Source organism: Artemia sp. Qi Xiang Cuo, chromosome 11 (assembly GCF_049724085.1).
Source record: "Artemia sp. Qi Xiang Cuo chromosome 11, ASM4972408v1, whole genome shotgun sequence".
NCBI lineage: Eukaryota > Metazoa > Arthropoda > Branchiopoda > Anostraca > Artemiidae > Artemia > Artemia sp. Qi Xiang Cuo.
Genome location: NC_142804.1, coordinates 44,872,413 through 44,892,762, shown reverse-complemented (window position 1 = coordinate 44,892,762; position 20,350 = coordinate 44,872,413). Strand labels below are relative to the sequence as shown.

Below are 20,350 nucleotides of genomic sequence, written 5' to 3'. Positions count from 1 at the left end.
AATAACATGGAGATTCCTATATGTCTACGCAATATGGTACTTCTTAGTCTACTACTAACAGATGTATATAAGCCGTGTCTAAAATGAGAGAAAAATGCATCATCTTTGAGGGTCCGTAAAGAGCTTAACATTGAATTTGCACCAAAAACGATCATTATGTTCGTGAAGACCATAAAAAAGCCTTCGAGTGGTATGTTCACTTTACTTGAAGGCCATTATGTTATTTGAAGGCCATTTATATAATGAATTAAATGTAAACTAAACTTTATTATTCCATCGCTACGGATTGGGATAAAAATCGTCAAGTTGCCTGACGAAATCTGAATAAAATATAAGATATCTGATATATATATATACATATATATATATATATATATATATATATATATATATATATATATATATATATATATATATATATATATATATATATATATATATATATATATATATATATATATATATATATATATATATATATATATATATATATATATATATATATATATATATATATATATATATATTTATATTTATATATGAAGGATGGATTTTTTTTCAAGTAGCCCCGAAAGTTTGAACTTAACAACCACAGTTATTCTTGGGATATTGCTAAGAGTTCTTATTTAAGCACACTAAAGTCTTATTTTTTCTAAGCATAATGGGAAAATTGCATAACTATTTGGGGTTGACCTTCCCAATAACCCTAGAGATATAGATACTGGACCATTCAGCTGTGTTGAACAAAATGGCTGTCTCAAGCTTTGATTGGAAGTGCTTGGAAAGTTATGAGCTAAAGAGGAGGGCTGATTGCCCTCCAATCGCGTTTGACTATTAAAAAGGACACTAGAACTTTTAATTTACAATCAAATTAGCTCCTTTAAAATATCAATTATATTACTGGCTTTGATGGAGCAGCACTGCCTACGATATCTCTTATATGCCCTTTTATTACCTACATGCATATAGTTTTTTTTGTTTAGTAGAAACATCCCCTAAACGTTCCCAAAAAGTTCCAACTTAGTGCCCTTAGTGTCATTAGTTACAGTAACCGTAGAATAGCATTAAAGTATGCTCATAGTCTCTTCTGCTTAGTTTAAAATCTCTCACAACTTACCCTGAAACAACTTACCCTCAATACAATGTGAATATTTCCCAAAATTTTCATCCTAATACCCTTAGCTTTAGCAGCAGTAGAATTGACAGCAGTAATCTTAGCTTTAGTAGCTGTTGTAGTAGTAACAGTAATAATAATAGTATCAGTAGAAGTATTAATAGGAGTAGAAGCAGCAGTATTATGATGCAAATATTGTCTTTTAGTTAGTTCAACATCCCCCAGAACAAGCCTTGCAAGTTTTAATTTCACACATTAAACTCTTTTTGAGATATTGCTGATATGCCCTTTTGACCACCTGCATACAGATGTCAGGCTGTAATTCAGTTTACTCTCCCCCTAAAACTTTCCTGAAAATTTCACCCTCATACCCTTAGGTATAGTTGTAATAGTAGTCACATTAGCAGTGTTAGTACTGAACTTAATGCTAAACACCCATTCAACAGGACCCCTATTTAAATCGAGCCTCGTTTAACTTAATCCTTATGCAACTTTTCTATTTTTAAATTAAGCTTTGTTTCACTGAGCTCAATCCAAGGCCTAGAGTAGGTTTGATCCAGTGCAGATTAGAAGCTCAAATATGCTTCTCATTTTGTAGAGAATTTCTAACTTATATTACCCATTTGGGCAAGCTAAACTAATTTGGAACAAAGACAAATAACTGGCAGAGCCACGACAGCAATTAATTTCTGTCACTGGCAGCCAATAGATAGATCGATAGATACATAGATAAATTTATTTTGTATAAGAAAGTACAATAACTACACAACAATCTACGAATCCCCACAAAGGCTCTATGGCCTGTAGGAGGGGGATTTTGAAAAAGATCTTGTAACATTAAACATTTGAACACTTCACATGTAAATAAATTTACTTTATAAAAATGGAGAAAAAAATTATATAAAAAAAGGAGAGTTAATTAAATAAGTTTTATCAAACTGCAACACATCCCAATACCTATAAATATAATAATAATAAAAAAAATAAATAGCTCTTTATAGATCAAGGAAAATTTAATCATGGAATCAAAAAAATTTTCACGAGTCTTTTGAAAGGGCCTAACGAATGGCATTCTCGAGCCAAATTTGGAAAGGTATTCCATGTCAAATGACACGTAATAAAAGGATACAAATCGGATCTTATTGTTGATGTATGGGAATTTGGATATTTAGATAACTACACAGCTGATAATTTGACCGATCAGATACAAAAGAAGACAAAAATCTAAGGGACCAAGGAATATCAGCATGGGGCTCAACAAAAGTGATAGACGCACAGGAAAGAGTATAAAGTTTTTCAATATCTAGTAACGGTTTAGTTGCCGAGCGATTTACATCCTAGATAAGATTTATAGCTTTATTATAACTGTTTAAAACCGGTTTGAGAAAAGAAGGGAAAGTAGACATCTACGAAAACCCTTTTTTTTCAGGTCACTGCTTCTGTGTATTTTTTCGTGCATGGCAAAGTTTATAATTTCTTCATTCAAGCAGAATTTTATCCAATTTCCATCTAAATGACCAAGTTTTGATTTCTTTCTCCTTAATTTGTCAAAAGTTATTTTTTTATGTTCTAATGGGAAGAAGGGAGGGTTTTTGAATTTGGGCCTCAGCTCTAAGATTAAAAGTAGCTTTTACTCTTGTCCAACTGAAATTTCAATATGATCTACTCTCTAGTCTAGGAATGCACAAAAGTAGAAAGAATTTGAAAAAAAAAATTGAGAGGTTTTTGGAAGAAACCAAAGTTTTATAAGCTTAAACATTTTTGATGAAAAAGAAAATTCTAAAAGAATTGTGACAGTTTTTGATGAAAAAGAAAATTCTAAAAGAATTGTGACAGTAACTATTATTAGACATTTAATTAAATTTGAATATTGAATCAATCGTCTTTTAATTTGGAAATTTCGGGTGAAGTATGCTATGCAACATCGAACCAGTCACCAGTTAATGTACCCCTTCATGGGACAGAGAATTAAACACTAATTCCTAGAGCCTCAGAAGGTTATCCCTTTCAGTGCTCTTACAGTGTTCCAGTGACCGTCCGGTGCTGGGGAAAAAAGAGAAAAAAAATAGACATGTTTGGGTATCAAGCACTTTTTCGTAATTTCCAACAGTTTGTTTTGTAATTAATTTTAGTGTTGGAATGGAATAGATAACTTTTATAATTAACAAATCAGCTTTGTATTCGGACGAATTTTTTCCCATGGCAGTTTTTTTTTGCAAAATTTGTTTTTTGGTTTCAACTTTTTTTGCTTTTCTTGACTGGAAAGGGGAGTGTCCAATAGGGAGATTTAAAAAAAAAGCGAGAGAACTTTTGATCATGAGGATTTCAGCGGTAGACCTCTCATGGTTTAAAGCCTTTATACTCCAAAAATGACACTAAATTTGATTTCAGTGCCATTAGGCATTTGATGATGCCATTAGGCATGAGAAAACTATAAAAAGCCTCTAAATAAGTACATTAGATTTTAAATAGCATTAAACTGCTCTCTACGACGTCCTAGTGTACTATCAGTACTGGAGAAATCAAACAGAAAAAGGAACACTTATCAGTGTTTCCTGCTGTTTTTAAGTTCCAAGATTTTTTTCTAAAATAAAATTTTATTATTAATTCGAAAGTAGCTATTATTCCGGATTCAGCACTAACGGTAAGTTTTTCTTATGATATTATATAAGAAAAACAAGTTTTTTCAACTGAAAGTAAGGAGCAGTTTAAAAATTAAAACGAACAGAAATTATTATATATATAAGGGGGTTCGTCCCCTAGTCAATACCTTGCTCCTTACGCTAAATTTCAAATTTTGTAAGAATCACAAATCCCTGAATCCCAAAGGCCGTTTAATTAGAATATATAGTTCTTTTGAAAGTAATGAAAAAAACTTTAGCGTAAAGAGCGGGGTGTTGACTAGGGGGCAAACCCCCTCATATACATAATAATTTCTGTTCGTTTTAAGTTTTAATGTTGCTCCTTACTTTCAGTTGAAAAAATTTGTTTTTTTTATTTCATTTCTGGTCGTTTTTCAAATAATGCTGGGAAATCCGGTACCCCCTTCATAGAAATTTCCCGTCCCCCCAGGAAACATCCGCCATGGAAGGATTCTCCGATATTAGTCCCTCCTCCACCCTACCCCCGACAAAATCCCTCCTGAAAACGTCTGTATACTTCCCAATAACCAATACTATGTGTAAACAATGGGCAAAGTTGTTAACTTGCAGCCCTTCCCTCGGGAAGTGTAGGGGACTAAGTCACCCTCAAAGACATGTTTATTAGATTTTTTACCATGCTGAACAAAATGGCTATCTCAAATTTTGATTGGGTGATTTTGGGAAAAAATGAGCGTGGGAGGGGGCCAAAATGCCCTACAGTATTTTTGGTGACTTAAAAAGGGCACTAAAACTTATAATTTCTGTTCAATTGATTCCTCTCACGATATTCTAGGACTAATTGATCGAAAAAAAAAATAAAATAAACACGCATCCGTGATCTTTTTCTGGCAAAAAATACAAAATTTCACATTTTTGCACATAGGAGTTTGAAACATCAACAGTAGGGTTTTTTGTTACACTGAATTTGATGGTTTGATTTTCATTAAGATTTTATCACTTTTAGGGGGGGTTTCCCCTTTTTTAAATAAGGTACATTTTTTCAGGCTCGTAACTTTTGATAAATCAGACTAAATTTGAAGAACCTTGTAAATTGAAATCACCATAAAAATCCAATTCTTTTTATGTATTTACTGGTATCAAAACTCCGTTTTTTAGAGTTCCGGTTATTATTGAGCTGGGTCACTCCTTAATTACAGTTCCCTATTCGATAGTGTTTTTTCTTTGTTGTGTATATAAGATTTTGGTTTCTATTGGCTCTCTCCTTACAAGTATATAGCTATTGCTTTAACCATAACCTTCAAGTGTTTTTTGCCCCAGGATATGAAAAGCTCTGCTAATTTTCAAATATGTTGGACTGAAGAATAAATTGTTGCTTTTTAGATGTGATGAATAGTTTTACATCGACATGGCAAAAAAGAAAAGACACAAAAGAATTAACCAATAATCAAGGACCATTTCATTTAAGTCAGCTATAATCAACTCCAACGAAACAGGCTGAATTATATTTTGTAATTATATTATTGATTTGAGGAGGGTTAAGCTGAATCTCTCAGAGACCATGAGCGGAGCTAATGTCGTTATCTTTATTGCTTTTGAAATTTCACTGGGCACTGATGTTCACGCTTCAAGAGCTTGATGAATACGGTTTAGGCCCAATAGACAAAGGAACCATAACCCTCGTTCAACCTGATCCCCGCAGTTTAAGTGATACTCTCCCGGCAGGTACAACGGCAAACAATGACAAAGAGAGACATGCTTGAAAAAAAATGTGCACTATTGAGACAGTTGGGTGAGTGTGCATTAAAATATTGATAAAAATCATCAGATTATACTGTCTTTTTCATTTTTATTTTTCTTGTCATTTAAATTTGTTTTAGTTGTCTTTGAAATTTAAAAGAGATGAGATAATATTTATTTTCAAAAGGCTACCACAAGCTCTAATAGAGCTGAATTTGCTTCACATGTCTAAAAAGAAAAGCAAAAGTTTTAGCCTTTAGCCCCTAGCCTCTCCCGCACTTACGTTTTTACCCTTTTTTGTTGCTTTATTTTGTTTCATTATCTCAGAAAATGTGGACTTCATAAAAAAAAAATATGCACGTATACTAAAAAAACAAATAACTATTTTAAGTAACCTATAGAGAAGCTAAAAGTAGTGATACTTTGAAAGAAAAAAACTCCAACACTTTGAAGATTTCCTTTGAAATGTCAACTAGCATTTTTGGTTTATTCTCTGACTAAAAATTGACCTCTTTTGGTAATTTCGGAGAGAGAGAAGCTTGAAGGCTATTTTTATATTTATGTAGCTTTTATAAGTAACCACTGATAGTATTAAAATAAAATACAATTCTTTTTTATCAAAACCCCATCTGCATCTTTGGCATCTTTTGAAAAGTTTAACAAAAGACCGTGTCGTTAAAAACTGGAGTAAAATTCGCAGTAAAATGATTTGGCTTTAGACCAAAAGCATTAAGGCTTCAAATTACAGAAAGGATTTTATAACACATTTATTCAAAAATTAAAAATCTGAGAAGAATAGCACGTCCTTGCCAATAATTTTAGGAGTGTTTTCTTTTGAACAAAATGTGTAGGGTTTCTTACTCATCAAAAATTTGATGGACACAAAAAAGTGGCTAGTAAATGTTTCCCTCGTCGAATGGATAGTGGAGAAACAGGTCAAATTTAAAGCTTGGAAGTATTTAATTAGTCGTTTCGTTTTCTAATAAACAGTAAGGGGGTGAAAATTTAAGAGCCAAAGAAAGTCGCTTATGTGTTCATTAGCCATCTTTGGCTAGTATACAACATAAATGTACTTTATTTGCCTTTGTACAAAAGATAGCATGTTCTGTTTTTCTTTGCAACATTAAATTAATTCCGTACTGAAAACAATCTAGCAGGATAATTATGTTTTTATATAGTCCGAATTCCATTGATTACGTACAGTGTTTGAATCTGCTTGACAATCATTTTTCTCATTCAAATTTTAGCGAAAAAGTTACTGTTTTTACTACTGAATCGTAAATTTTACACTTTTTTGTGAGCATTAAATATTAATAAAAGCATGTTTTCAAATAACCGTAAAGAGCGACATTAAAACATAAACAAACAATAGCCAGTTGATAATATCAAGTTCTTACGTAATGATTGCTTTTAAAACCTTAGCCAGCGCACCTTTCGCCACATTACACCTAAAGTGATCCATAGGTTCCAAACAGATTTCAGGTCATACCCCACCAAGATATTTCTAAAATCATGATACCTTCTTCATGATATTCAAATTTTGTTATGAAAAAAAATGACTTAAAGGCCATTAACATGGTATCAATTTTTGGGTCGTCCTCTTGGCTTTTTTATATTAATTGTCGGAACACAATACTTTTTATAGGTATCCACTCTAATGTAACACTCGTGCATTTGAACCCTCACGCAATTCCACCCCTGCTCAACTGAATCCCTGTTTAACTGAACCCTCGTCAAGCTCCACCCCTGTTGAACTGAATCTTCGTTTGACAGATACTCCGTGCAACTGAACCTTTATACAGCTCAACCTCCGTTTAATTGATCCCTTGTGAGACTGAATCCTGCAGAGCATAACCCTCATTTAAATTAACCCCTATTCAACTTCACCCTTACTCCACTCATTATCCGTGCAACTGAACTACACTCAGCTCACTGCTCAACCCTTTATTTAACCAAACCTCCGTGTGTGCAACTCAACCCCACTTATTTTTACCATCATTTTCCTCACCTTCTATGCATTTTAACACTTATTTAACTCGATTTTCATACAAGTCATATCCCGTTTAACCTAAACCCATTCAAATCAACCAAATTCAGGCTGATCACTGGATTGCGCAATAATCATTCTGAAGCGAAATGGTGAGCGTAAAGCTTGTATTAAATGCTGTTTTGAACTTTGTTGAGCGGGCGATTGAAGCTAGAAATCCGATAGACAGTATTGTCAAAAGTGCGGTTTCGCATTTCCTTGATGCGGATATTTTGGAAGCGAAGGTGATTTGGGATGCAGCCGAATATGCGACGAGAGTGACTGCAAGAGACAGCAGTGCGGATAATATCATCGACATAATGAAAGTTTTTCAAACTGTGCGATGAAAAGAGCATTTCACACCCGTGGTTCGTAATACAGCAACCGGATAATGTCCCAATTATTCCCAGCGAAATAATCACTATTTTAACGAAAAAATGGGAGAGCGATGCCGAAAGTTTGACCGTTTTGTCGAGTCCGAACACCCGTTACGCGCCTCTAATCAGTCACCCAAGAATAAGGAAAAACCTAAGCAGACTTACGCCATAGTTCTCAAGAATCCGCCCCAAGAACTTACTGATCCCGAATCGTAGAGAGACTATTTAAATGAAATTTACGGGAGACAAGCAGCGACATCATTGAACTGAGGCCTCGTACAAGTGCCTGGAGCGTTCTAGCGAAAGACAAAGCGACCGCTGATTCCATTGCACTGGCTATTACTATTAGCAATAACTCTATTGTCGCAAGAGTGAAAAGCCCCTCTTTCATCGGGATAATTCGTCACGTCCCGTCTAGCATTCCGGAAAGAGATTTACACAGTCTAGTCTCTAAATGTGTTGAAGCTTCCCGAATATTCCAAATCAGGTCATTCGAACTGAAATTTGATTCATGAAAAGACCTACAGAATGCAACCAAGTCTCCTCCGTGATTGTATATGAATGCCTGCAAATTTACGAATACAAATTTATGCCAATCCAGTATTACAAGTGTCAGTGCCATGGCCACGCATCAAGGGATTGTCAAAATCCGCCAAGGTGCTCCCGTTTCGCTGGGAAACACTTCAGTTCTAAGGACAGTCAATGCCAGAACCCCCGTAAATGTGCTCTATGTGGTTCGCTAACCCCCCCCCCCCTGCTACAGTCTTAAATGCCCTGAAGCACAGAGAGTACTGAAACAATGAATAATCATGAACTTAAAGTTTTATCATGGAACATGAATGGCGGAGTTCTCGCTAAATTACCTCTGGTTGAGCAACTAATACTAGAATATAACGTGGTCCGTCTATAAAAACACTTTATTACAGCAGAAGGACTACAGCTTCTGGATATCAACGACACTTTCGTCGTATTCAGTAATCCTGCTAAGCGTTCTGGCTGAGGTAGGCCATTTGGTCGTTTTTCAATACTGGTGCGCAGAAGTCTTAAGCCTTCACTCTACAAACAGTCTGACTCCTTCGTCGGTGTCTGCATCAGTGATATGCACCCTATTCTATGTCTATGTGCCCACAGACTATAATGACGATGAATTTAATGCAAGATTCTATGCCGCTTGTGGAGAGCTTTGTGGAGCAGTTGACGAGTGCGTTACTAATAAACTGTCTTGTATTATCATCAGAGACATGAACTGTAACCTGTGTGACAACAGCCCCGGAGCTCAGGCTCTGATAACTGCCTGTGAAAGTCTTCGTGTACTGGAAAATGACCTAGACTACACGTAAGTGAACAACTCTGGCTCTGTATCCTCCCTAGACTCAATGCTGTGCTCTGCAGATGTGAAGACAAATGAAAAATTTCAGGAGAACTTAAGCATCTACGTTTCCGACCACCTACCTATCTCGAATGTGTTCTGTGTGACTTATAATCCCACTCGGCGGGATGACAGTCATCTCAAATGGATGAAAAAATCCAAGTGGGGGAAAATTGACTCTGCACTTTTCAAGTCAGTATGTGATCATATGCTTGGAAAGATAAAAGTCCCATTTCAACTGTTTCAACAAGGTTCGTCTATTCCCGACAATGAGAAGCACATGCTCCTAAACAATTACTTTTCAGAAATCGCTCATGCCCTACGCTTCGCTGAAAAGACTGCAGTTCCAACATGTAAAGTGCGAATCGGAAGTGAAAATCCACAGTGGTCTCAAAACGTTCAGTTGGCCAAGTCTTGCAGCCAGTCAAAATTCTGGTATACATTATGGAACGTGTTTGGGAGCCCTCGCCTAAGTGTCTTGAACATCATCAGGCTATACACGAAGCAGAAATTTGCTAGGACTGTAGCTAAATACAGAATTGATTTGATAGACCAGAATTGCAAAGTGCTTGAAGATGAACCAAATGCAGCCTGGAAGTATATTAAAAAGAAAAGGAGTCTTACGTCTCGCAAAGAAGATATTTTTCCAATTGAAAGTGATTGGAATGCATATTTCACTGCCAAATTCCCCCCCCCCCAACAAGACCCTTGAAGAACAGTTTGAAAAACAGCTCGATTCCCTCCTATCGTTAAGTGAACGAAGTGTCGGGTTCGTTGCTACTATCTCTAATATCCGTCATATGCTATCTAAACAGAAAAAGAAGTATTCGTGGGTATGGATAATATAAATGGAATGCATCTGGCTATCGGGGGTGACTATGTGTCAAACCACCTTGCTCTTATGTATCAGATGATTTTTAACTGCGGTCTTGTCCTAAACGTTTTTTGTTGGTGTCGTTACGCCAGTTCCTAAAAAACGGAATGATCCCAAGAACTGTTCTTCGTATCACCCGATAATTATTACGCCGGTATTCTGCAAACTTAAGAAAATGCTGGTTGTCGGTGACCTAAGGTGAAGCGTGTTGTACTCCTGGTTCATGATTCGGGTTTAAGGGTGGTAATAGTCGTGATCATGTTCATCCATTGATTACAAACCATCTGCTCCATTCTCATGATAATAATGATATCCTTCTCCTACCGAGCCATGATGTTCATAAAGTATTTGACTCTGATATTCATGCAGAGATACTCACTTCTGCTTATAAACGCAGAGTTGACCATTCGGTCGTTGCTGTGTGGAGGAGCATGCATAGCAGACTGACAGACTGTCAGTCTGCTATACATTTTTACTTTAAGCTGTATTGTAAATTTTCTTATGGATAATATTTTTGGGGTTACTTCCGTTTGAATCCTCTATTCCCCGACCTTTTACATAGTCTATAGCTAAATTTTGCCTCATTAGAAGGGGGAGGGAATGGTGCATTTGCTTATGGTAAGAAGATTGTATTTAGGGATAGTTCTTAGGAAGAAATAAATCATACCACATTTTCTTTTTTTTTCTATCTCAGAATTAGCCTTCAAACAGAGTTATTAATCATTAAAGAATTAGAAATTGTAAAGGTAGGCATTAAATATTTAAACAAATTTACTTGTCTATTTAAAATTTGAGCAGAATATATTTCCCGTAAAATTTCCTATGCCTAACTAACAGGTTTGCAAGACCGTAAGAAGGTCCCAAAACTGCAGTTCAAACCTTGGTTGAGTGATTTTCGGGGAAATTTCAGGGATTCGGGGAACCAAATTTTTTTCGGGGAGACACATAGATTTTCGGGTAAATCCCCGAAAATTCGGGGATAGTGGAAGCCCTGCTTGTAAACGTCTTTATAACCGTCTTATACTCGGACGCCTTTATTCTGTATTTGTTATACAACATGTTATGTCACTTTCGTCATTTGGTCTCTTTTCACTGAAACTGATAAGCGTTCAGTCCGGAGAAAGTATTTTAAGTACGCAAAATATCTCCTAAGCGTTCTGCCGTGGGAGAGAAACACTAGAATTTCCCAAAAATATAAAATTGTTGACCCGACTAATGCAGTCACTAAGCGTATTGTCCGGTTTTAGTGTTTTCTCAATCTTCATCGTGACCTATATCGGGCTATTGTAGGTTAGTCTGAATACGATTCAAGTATCGTTGTAAATAGAATCGTGAAGTGTTTGTTTGTTTCTTTTTGCCTTTCTTTATGTTCTTTTGTATTTTTTTTGTTATTTTTTTAATACTCCGTCGCATAACTTGTGTGATTTATGAAGGGATATAAAACCATTCATTCATTCATTCATTCATTACTTCTTTTCTTTTCTTTTAGTTTTTCAGTTTTTTGCAATTGCGCATCTTCTCAAAGCTAAACACTGGCACCAGCCAGGAGGAGGGGGCAGAAGAGGGCTTGTGTCCTCTTCTTACATTTCCTTTCAGTTTTCATTTCTTTCTAATGCATTATCCAACAATTTAGAAAGGTATATCACTTAAAAATAGAAATATTCTTTGCAGTCAACATCTTCAAGAAAATATCAGTTGTTCATCAGAAAACAAAAAGATGTTATATATGCAGGATTTGGTAATGTTGATTAACTGAGTTAATTTAACTCTATTATAATATCAACGCTAACACGTCTATGAACTATTTTTATATTTAGGACTGTGTTATTGAAAATGTAAACAATGCAATCGGGTTAGCAGTACTTTTTTGGAATAGTTCACATTTTCCCCCTAAAAATTTGTTTTTTTTCTTTCTTTTCTAGGCTAGTATGTAGTTTGATTGTACGCTAAGTGAGTTTAAAATAAACACCTATTGCTCTTTTCCGTAAAGTTAATTAGAATGGAACTGGATAGATATTTTATAAACACTTAACACATGACGGTTCTTGCAGGCACACATTGTATGTTTTTCATCGGTCATGAATATAGATAGTCCATGCTAAAGATTAGAAGAGGTTGTCTCGAAATAGACTGTGTAAAATTAGTTAGATTTAAGCAAAAATATAGGTAATTTCTTTTGATAATATCTTGTTATTTCAATAATTTCTTTGGGTTGTGAGTTATTCGACATTGCTTAGAAAACGGCAACAAGAGGAAACTGTTCAAGTTTGTTTATTTATAGCATACCTGCAACGTGCAAAAGGGGCTCATTTGATGGGAAATCGAGAGTTCTAGTGCCCTTTTTAACGGTCAAAAATGATTGGAAGGCAACTTAAACCCCTTCCTGGCCCACCATTTCCCCAAACACATCCAATAAAAATTTTGAGATAGCCATTTTGTTCTACGTAGTTGATTTCCAGATATAAATTATGTTTTTGAGGATAAAATTCCCCCTCATCCCTCAAGGCACGAGTCGTAAGTTATACCTTCAGGACACATACGCTTCTTATACAAAGCTTTTTTGTAGAAACTTCAAAAATGGCTCATTCTATGGCAAATTCAAAGGGCTAGTGCCCTTTTTAATAGTCGAAAGTGATTGAAGGGCAACTACCCCCCTCTCACGCCCACCTTTTCCCCAAACACATCCAAACACCTTCAGGACAAGTATTGTAAGTTATGCCCTGGGGGCATATAAGGTTCTTATAGAAAGAGTTGTCGCAGAAACTTCAAAAAGGCCTCATTCGATTGGAAATTCAAATGGCTAGTGCCATTTTTAACAATCCAAAAGTGATTGGAAAGCAACTACCACCCCTTCCACGCCAACCATTTCCCCAATCACATCCAATCAAAATTTTGAAATAGCCATTTTGTGTAACGTAGTTGAAAGTTCTGGGGACTATATCTTTGAGTAACACTCCCCCCACAGTCTTCAGGGCAAGGGTTATAAGTTATGGCCTGATGGCATGTATGGTTTTTATGGAAGGAATTTTGGTAAAAACGTCAGAGGGCTCATTTGATTGGAAATTGAAAGTTTTAGTTCACTTTTTAAGTGTCAAAAGATATCGGAGAGTAACCAGTCCAACCTCTCCCCCCTACACCCTTTTTTTCCAATGCATCTGATAAAAACTTTGAGATAGCTATTTTATTTAAAATAGTTCAAAGACCATATAGCAAAACTCCGGTGTCGACACAACCCCCAAGGGCCCGGGGGCAGGTTTTTTCCAGAGGCACTTTACATGGAAGGGATCGTCGTATAAACTTCAAAGGGGGCTAATTGTATTGGAACTTGAGAGTTCTAGTGCTCTTCTTGAGGATCAAAAAAGATTGGAAGGCAACTAACACTCCATATCTGCCATAGAAGGATTTTATAGAAAGCGTTGTCGTAGAAACTTCAAAAAGGGCTTGTTCGACTGGAAATTTAATTGACTAGTGCCTTTTTTAATAGTCAAAAGGGATTGGAGAGCAACTATCACATCTTCCACGCCCACCCTTTCCCCAAACACATCCAATAAAAGTTTTGAGATAGCCATTTTGTTCAACGTAGTTGAAAGTTCTGGAAATTATATCTTTGAGCAGGACACTCTTCCAACAGTCTTCACAGCAACGGTTTTAAGTTATGCCCTGGGGGCATATATGGTTTATATGGAGGGGATGCTCGTATAAACTTCAGAGAGGGCTCATTTGATTGGAAATTGAAGGTTCTAGATCACTTTTTAAGCGTTAAATGATATAGGAGGTTAACCAGCCCCCCCCCCTCACGCCCAGTTTTCCAAAATGGATCCGATAAAAATTTTGAGATGGCTATTTTGTCAAAAATAGTTCAAAGACCATATACTAAAACACTGGTATCAACACAACCCCCCAAGGAACCAGGGAAAGGCGTTGTAAGTTATGCCCTGGGGGCATATATGGTTCTCATGGAAGGGATGCACGTATAAACTTCAAAGAGGGCTCATTTGACTGAAAATTTAAAGTTCTAGTTCACTTTTTAAGAGTCAAAACAGATTGGAAGGCACATAGCTCCCCTCCCCCCTCCAGGCCCTGTTTCCTCAAACCCGTTCGATAAGAGCTTTGAGATAGCCATTGTTTAAAAAAGTTCAAAGACCATATAACGAAAACTCTGGGGTCTACACTGCCCCTCAGAGCCGAGGGCAGGCGTTGTAAGTTATGTCGTGGGGGAATATATGGTTCTTACAGAAGGGACACTCGTAAAAACTTCAGAAAGGGCTCATTTGACTGGAAATTGAGATTTCTAGTTCACTTTTTGAAAGTCAAAAGAGATTGGAGAGCAACTAGCCCCCTCCCATGCCTCTTTTTCCCAAATGCATCTGATAATATTTAGAGATAACCATTAAGTTAAAAATCGTTCAAAAGTCAGATAACAAAAACTGAGGTGTCGACAAAACCCCCCAGAGCCCGGGGACAGGGGTTGTAAGTTATTCCATGGGGTATATATGGTTCTTAGAAAGGAAGGTATGCTTGAATAAACTTCGGAGAGGGATCATTTGATTGGAAATTGCAAGTTCTAGTTCACTTTTAAGAGTCAAAAGATATCAGAGGCCCCACCCCTTCATGCCCTTTTTTCCTCAAACCCATCCGATAAGAACTTTGAGATAGCCATTGTTTTTAAATACTTCAAAGATTATTTAATGAAAACTCCGGGGTCGACACAATCCCCCAGGGCCTGGAGGGAGGCGTTGTATGTACTGCTCTGGGGGCATAGGCTATATAGTTCTTATGGAAGGGATGCTCGTATAAACTTGGGAGAAGGCTCATATGATTGGAAACTGAAAGTTCTCGTTCACTTTTTAAGAGTCAAAAGAGATCGGAGGGCAAATAATTCCCCCTTTCTCTGCGCCCTATTTTTTCAAACTCATCCGATAAGAATTTTGAGAGAGCCATTTTTTGTCAAAATAGTTCAAAGATCATATATCAAAAACTTCGGGGTCGACACAATCCTTCAGGGCCCAGGGTAGGCATTGTAAGTTATGTTTGGGGGACATATACAGCTGTTATGAAAGGGATCCTCGTAAAAACTTCAGAGAGGGCTCAAGAATTTATTTCACTGTAATTTTATTTTTATTTTCAATGCTGCAAGAACAGGAAAAGAAAACATTTTTAATATAATTCGTTTTCAGTGAATCGCCAATGACACAGTAGGCTTTTGGTTTTTACAGTTAAGGAATGGGGCAGTATCTAAACTATTCATTTGTAGTGAAACTGTATTCGTCTAAAACAATTATAGAAAGAACTAATCAATTAAACTGAATATTTGATAAATAATGATTTTAATTGCTGAAAGCTCATTAGTTCAAAATTTCACTATAATTTTAATTTTAAATATTAAGCACAAAAGAAATTATTTCTAATAAAATTAATTTTCAGTAAAGCGCCAATGAGGCAGTAGGTTTAGACTTTTACAGTGAGACAAGGAGACGATACCCAAACTCTTGTTTGTAGTGATTTTTGTTCGTCTCAAGCTTGATTTGGATATTCAATTTAAGTTTCACTCGTTTTAGAATTTTTTAATTCGTTTACTTCATATCAATTGTATGTTTGTTTGCATTGATTGTTTATTTAATACAAGGAGTAAAGATCTTAAAAAGTTGGACAAAAACTTAGAACAAGAAAACAGAGCAAAAATTAATTTGAACTTTTTTTAATTAAAATTTTCATGCATCGTGGGTGTGCTGGAAGCTAGAGATCTTAATTTTGGAACATATAGAAAACCTCGTAAGCAAAATAAGCTAAAGAAGGAAAATCTCAATGTGCTCAGTGTGGAAAACGCACGTCCAAAATTCATAGAATCCATATGCAAACTTCAATCGGAATTGGAAACTTGCACAACCATTTATATTATAAAAAGTTCAAAAAAATTGGGAAATCAATTTTTAAGATTTATTCAGTTTGGTAGTAGCGGTTGGCAAATGAAAAACAAAAAGGAACGCGGATGAATAACCAGCTACAATTCAGCTAAAAACAAATAAAGCCAAACGGTTTAAGAAGGCGTAGCTTTCATTTGGAAGTATAGCAGCCTTTGGCAATCAGCAATTTTTTAAAGTTGGATTTTTAAAGACAAAACTGCTATCAAATTTAACTAATTACTTTTGCTTATTCAGTTTTATGGTTCAAATTGCCGACACCGGCGAAAATATGATATGCCCAAAAACATTTATGATCGCAATAAAAAAAAACAATCCTTTTTGATAAAATCGCATTTTTCAGGTATGAATAAACCTTAGACGGGTCCAGGGGCCAATCAACTTTTATTTTGATGTTCTTCGTACTTTCTATACATATTGTGTTTAGAAAGGCCGTTTCAGAATATTCATAGTTTAGTCCAGGGGACAATAGGCTAAACTTTGTTTTAATGCCCTTGGTACCATATATACGGATTGTGTTTAGACAGGCTGTTTCAGAGTATTATTTATTTGGCAATTATTATGTGAAAAACGTCGTAGCTGACAAATGCTAGAAAAGAAAAATAACATATTTACCATCAATTTTGTTTTCAATAGCCAAGTCTTTTGTAGCGAAGCTTCCACGTCGTTTCCTATACTGTTTAAGAGAAACCTGGTTCTTTTTAGCCTCGGAATCTGGTCCTAAAACAAAATCGAGACCATTTTCAATCTAAAAAAGAGGGAAAATCAAATACTCTTTTAAAAACGCCTCAATTTTCTTTCACGGAGCAAAGATTTGTGACGTTAAATATTATTCTGTTCCACTTCTCTGGCCCAACCGAAATAAAACAATTCTGATTGTTCACATTTATGCAATATATTTGGTGATTATCCCATTCTTTAAGTTTTACAATACTAAATAAAAATCTGAACCATTAGCTGTACTATTAATCCCCCCCTAAAGTACTTCTTACCATGATGCATAGTAAGATCATTTTATGTTTTGCTCATTATGTTTTAATGCTGTCTATGTAACCCCTCCTCAGTTTTCTTTCAGTCTGAGCAAAGCTATTTCAACGCGCAAGACTATATCCTGCTATTTCTATAAGATAATATAAATAAACGTAAAAAGCTATACTACTACTACTACTACTACTGACAACTCACCGCAGCACCAAGCCGCCTGAGGCCAACAAAGCTACGCACACTCCTCCTCCATCCCAATCTATCCAAGCCTCCCTTTTTACGTCCGCCCATGAAGTTCCAGTTCCCTTTAAATCTTTCTTTATGACGTCCTCACGTACCAGACGAGGAAGACATACTTTCCGTTTAGTCCTAAACGGTTTGCCGAAAACGACATTTTTTGGCACTCTGTCTTTCTTGATCTATACAATGTCTCCTATCCATCTCAACCTTTCTTTCGTTATAGCCGTAGAGAGCGGTATTAAACCAAATGTTTTGTATAGCCTATTGTTTGAAATACGGTCAGTCAGCCGGGTACCCAGAACAATCCTTACGCAATTTCTCTGGAAAACGTCTAGCAAATCTTCATCCGCTTTTCGGAGCGCCCATACTTCAGAGCCATATTTGACCACCGTCATCACTGTAGTTTCTAATATTCTAATCTTGGTTTGCAGACTTATCTTCCAATTTTCAAAACTTTTTTTTAACTGTGAAAAAAAAACCTGAGCCTTGGCTATTCTACTTTTGACATCTTCACTGCTCCAATCATCTTTACTAATAATGCAACCAAGGTAAGTGAAGCTGTCCACCAGATCAATCGTTTCATTACTCAACTTCACCTTTTCATCTTCACTTATTCCTAGCCTTAGTGACTTAGTCTTTTTAACATTAATTTTCAAACCTATTCTAGCACCCTGAACTCGCAAAACCTCGAAAACTTCATTCATTTTGCTCACACTTTCATCTAGGATGCTTAAATCATCAGCATAATCAAAGTCCAGGAGACTTTTTCCTCCCCATTTGATTCCGTGGTCTTCCGTTGCCTTTCCTGTGCTCCTTAAGACAAAGTCCATCAAAATAATCCATATAAAGGGGGATATTCCAGTTACACAACCATGCTTAACTCCTGATTCAATACAAAACCTGCTGCTTACCTCATTTCCTACCTTAACCGCAGCAGTGTTATTCTCGTACATAGCACTAATCACTTTAATGTATTTGTCTGGTATACCATACAAGGATAAAACCTTTACTAAAGTCCTTCTATTAACGGAAACGAACGCTTGCTCATAATCTATAAAACTGAGGACCAAAGATGTTTGAAAACTTAGGCACTTCTCAATTATTAACCTAAGAGTGAAAATTAGGTCGATACATCCTCTACCTTTTCTAAAACCGCACTGTTCTTCTCTTAAAACTTTGTCTATGGCATCCCTCAGTCTAAAAAGTATCATATTACTAAGTAATTTACTACCTACAGAGACCAGACTGATCCCTCGATAATTACCACACTCACTTTTATCATTTTTCTTATAAAGTGGCTTAATTAAAGTTTTCCTAAAATCGTTCAGTACTTCCCCTTTTTCAAACATCATATTCATAATCTTTAGTGACTCATTTATCAACTCAGAACTACAATATTTAAGAAACTTATGTACCCCACTATTTAGAACTAGAACCTTGTTATTTCTCTAGTTCTTTGGTGCTTCCGCTCAGGACTCCTCATAGATTAGTTTTTCTTTCACATCAAATGCATCACAGACTTTTGGATCTTACTCTATATCTTTTCCTACAACACTATCTTGGTTAAGAAAACTCTCAAAATGTTCGGCCCATATCTCTTTAGTTTTTTCCTTATCGCTAATTACGGCCCCATTCCTATCTTTTACTGGGCCGAGTTCGCATTGCCTACTCCCTCTCAATTTATTAACATGCTAGTACAATATTTTACTATTATGCCGTCTAGCTGCATCTTCCAGATCCTTGGCAATTTTATCCATGGCTTCTATTTTACACCTTTTTAGTTCATATTTCACTGCTTTCTCCACTTTCTTTACATTCCTTTTGTTTTCATATGATCTATCACTAAGGTAATTCTTGTACAAGTCCTTCCTCCCTTCTATCAAACATAAGGCTTTTTCACTAATATTCTTAGCTGCAGTTTTAGCTTTCTTCCCTAAGAAAGCTAAAGCATCTTCTACATTATTAAATTTTAAACTCGTAAGTTTAGTATTCAACTGTTCCTGGAAAGTTTCTCTCAAATTCTTATCCTGGAGTCTACCAACATCATATTTTCCGGAAGGTAGTTACCCTTCAGATATTTCAGCTTTAAATTAACCCTTGACACTACCAGATGGTGATCTTTACTCTTAATATCAATAACGGCACTCCTATATACCCTAGTTTCTTGTGTTGATCCTGCTAGTCTTCGGTTTACAATAACATAATCAATAAGGTTTGCTGTCTTACTGTGAATACCATGTTAACTTATGAGCCATTTTATGACCAAACACCGTATTGGTTATAACTAGATTGTTATACCTACAAAATTGCAAATGTCTAAATTCATTACTGTTTTCTTTTCCTACACCAAATTTACCAAGGCTAGGGTACCATCTATCCCTATTTCTACCGACCTGGGTGTTAAAATCTCCTAGCAAAAACATCATATTTCTACCAGGGACCCTGTCTATTGGCTTCTGTAATTGTAAGTAAAATTCATCTGAGTCACTAGTATCTCCGTCGGTCGGTTCTACAGCGGCATATACAACTATAACTGATACTCTGAACTTTTTAGTCATAAAATGAGCAATTAGCATTCTATTATTATTGCCTTCCCATCCCAAACAAGACTTAGCAGCTTCCTTATTCATCATAAGCCCTACTCCCTGTCTATGTACCCCATCCTTCCTACCTGAGTAAACAAATTCTATATCACCTAATTTAATACTTCCTACCCCTGGGATCATGGGCGCCCATATGGGGGGGCAGGGGGGGGCTGCCGCCCCCCCCCCCTGGCTGAATGAGGTTGCCTTATTTTTATATTTTTTGTTCTGAGATTTCTATTATATAGCATTAAGAATGCCAATTAGACGAGGTTTGCCCCCCCCTGGAATTCAGCTTATGGGCGCCCATGCCTGGGATATGAGTTTCTGAAACTCCTAATAAATCCAGTTCGAATCGTCTGAATTCGTCAGTCAAAATGTCGATATGATAATCATTTTTTAACGTCGTAACATTCCAAGTTCCAATTTTCATCACAATAAATAAATATAGAAAAAAAATATAAATGTAAATAAAAAAATGAAGAAATATAAATAAATGGAAATAATTCAAATAAAAGTAATC

The 20,350-nt window shown here is 36.0% G+C and overlaps 1 long non-coding RNA gene across 2 annotated transcripts in view; it reads right to left on the bottom strand.

The window, feature by feature from the left end:
* Positions 1-16,741, bottom strand: part of LOC148947022 (uncharacterized) — a 24,499-nt gene extending 7,758 nt beyond the window's left edge. For both annotated transcript variants that reach the window (XR_016142449.1, XR_016142450.1), the window contains exon 1: positions 16,637-16,741. This is a non-coding gene — a long non-coding RNA (uncharacterized LOC148947022). The remainder of the gene's footprint in view (positions 1-16,636) is intronic.
* Between the last annotated feature and the right edge of the window lie 3,609 nt (positions 16,742-20,350).